The sequence below is a fragment of the Nothoprocta perdicaria genome, unplaced genomic scaffold (genome assembly GCF_003342845.1).
Source record: "Nothoprocta perdicaria isolate Ctin4 unplaced genomic scaffold, notPer1 scaffold_12, whole genome shotgun sequence".
NCBI classification, from domain to species: domain Eukaryota; kingdom Metazoa; phylum Chordata; class Aves; order Tinamiformes; family Tinamidae; genus Nothoprocta; species Nothoprocta perdicaria.
In genome coordinates, this window is record NW_020454316.1 from 3,305,071 (window position 1) to 3,307,393 (window position 2,323).

Here is a 2,323-nt window from a genome sequence, read left to right on the forward strand (position 1 = left end):
CCTCTCTGAATCAGGATTACAGGGCTTATCCTTTCCCATTTGGTATTTCCTCGTTTTGTTCCCATCTCCCGCTGACCACTAGATTAAACCCTCCTGTCCTGGGAGGATTCCTGGTATTCCAAGGTCTGCCACAAGGAAAGGATGCATCCATAGGATGCTTGCAGATGAGCAGTGAAGGCAAAGAAGACCTGGTGGAGCTTTCTGTTTTGAACACCAGGCCAAGACACCTAATCCGGAGGGCAGGAGGGAGGCAGTTGTGGTGGGTAGATATAGAAGTGGATTCAAGGCAGCTACTGGTTTCCAAAAGCTGCTGCTGCAGGAGCAGGTCTCTTTGGCAGGAGGGTTTTGCTGCTGGCAGGGAACAACGAAACAGGCACCAGGGAGAGATCCAGGAGCACGGAGCGGCTCCCCGTGCATTGGAGGAGCAGAGCGGCTCTGCGGATGGCTCGGCGCCATGGTGGGGTTTTCCAGGGCAGGAGCGGAGGACACAGGCTGCTTTCATCTGCTTCTGGCCTCGATGGGGCCGCGGGCTGGTTTTGCTCAATCTGCTCCTCTCTCTCCTGCCAAAGCCAAGCTCTGTGCACTGGGAAAACGAGGTGCCGTCTGCTGCGAAGCTGGAATGCTGCTCCTGCGCTGCCAGGTCCCCCTGCAGTCCCAAAGCTTCTGGGATTGCAAACCCTGGTACGGGCTCTTCTCTGGGATCGGGCTCTTCGGGCCATGTGTTGCTGCATCTTCCCGGCAGGATAGCTGAGAGCAGGCTGAAAGCAGAGCCGTGCATCCCCAGAGTCCTAAACACTCATCACCAGCTTCGTTTTAACTGTGCAAAAAGAGTCACGGCTCCTGCTGAGATGGAAACGTCTCCCACCCACCTGAGCTGCAGGAAATCTCCTTTCCAGCCCCTTCCCTCTGCCCAGGTTTCCAGGAGGAGCCTGCAGCACTGCAGGGTCGGGGCTGGTGATGGGTCCGGAGCAGAGCGGGGTGCACTGTGCAAGATAGATGTCACCCTCCAGGACTCAGTTCTTGCTGCTTTGCCTTCGGTCTCAACATCACTGGCCTGAGAGGATGAGGAAGCTGTGAAGTGATCGGCTGTCGGGGGAGCAGATCTGGGGCTGGACCCACACCCTGGGCCGACACTTTTGCTACGGAGCGGCGCTCTGGCAAGTCAGGACCCTCTTTGTGCCTCAGCTCCCCTGCCTGGGAAACGGGCGCAAAGCTGCTCCGAGAAGCAGCTGCAGGAATTGGACCTGCCGGGACGTTCGGGACCGTCACTGCCCTGCTCTGAAATCCAGCCGTTTTGCAGAGACCCTCGATGCACCGAGTGGAGGTCCCTGCTGCTGATCCGTTCTCCGTCTTCTCTCGCTTTATGAGTCTTCTCCTTGGAATGCATGGGGAGGGGGGCGGGAAGGGGGAAGTGGGAACATTATCTGACTGTCATCCCATTTTATACTAATTTTAAATGAACTGTAACGTTCAGGATGGCCGCGAGCGAGGATTCGAGTGATGCTCTGAGCATCCTGTTCCTTGTGCTTTATATTTAACACAGTATTGGGGAGAAGTGTTTCCTGTGGAGTCAAAATGAAATAAAACCTCGAGATACCTCATTGCTGCCTGCTGGAAAACCAGTTCTCCTGAAGGACCTGCAAAGAAACCCAAGGCCATTTGCTACCTGGCATCGTTCAAAGGACAATAAAGCAGGGAGCAACTGCCAGGCAGAGCCGGTCCTGGCGGCTCAGCAGGGAAGGAGAGGCCGGCATGGCCAGAGGAGCCAGCGGCTGGGGGGAAAATTTGGGCTGAGCGATGGAAGGACCAGAGCCTTGCTGAGGTCTGGGGTGGTCTCCAAGCCAGGCGTTTTCCTTGGGGAAAACCAGAACTTGCTGAGTTTGCTGCTTCCAGCCATCCTGTTCAAGCAGTCCAGCTGAAGGGTCTCAAGCTCTTCGCCAAGGCAGTTTGGGCTCCTGCCCTGGCCTGTCGTTTCTGTCCTTGCAGTGCCCGAGCCTGCATTTGATAGAAACACAGACCCAAAAGGCACCGTGCCCAGATGCACCCCTGTCCACCGGCTCCCTGGCCTCTCCTACAGCCGCTGGCTCCTCCCGGACAAACGAGATTCGATCCCGTGCAAGGAGCCTGCCAGACGGCGGCTGCCTCCTTGGGAACATGCCCCGGGCTGTGCACATCCACCCGCTGCCCTCTCCCTTGCACCTCGCCCCCGGCTGTCTCGCTCTGTCATCACGATCCTCCTGGCACCGACGGCATCTCCACACACCTGGGGAGGTTCCCTGCCCGCAAGCATGGCTGCTGATTTCATCCCAAAACCTGACCTGTC

The 2,323-nt window shown here is 57.4% G+C and overlaps 1 protein-coding gene across 1 annotated transcript in view; it reads left to right on the forward strand.

Annotated features, from left to right (window-relative positions):
• The window catches only part of MMD2 (monocyte to macrophage differentiation associated 2), a 17,540-nt gene extending 15,971 nt beyond the window's left edge, over nt 1–1,569 (forward strand). The window contains exon 8 of the mRNA XM_026054227.1: nt 570–1,569. The gene's annotated coding sequence lies outside the window, so the exon portion shown is untranslated. The remainder of the gene's footprint in view (nt 1–569) is intronic.
• Nucleotides 1,570–2,323: the final 754 nt, after the last annotated feature.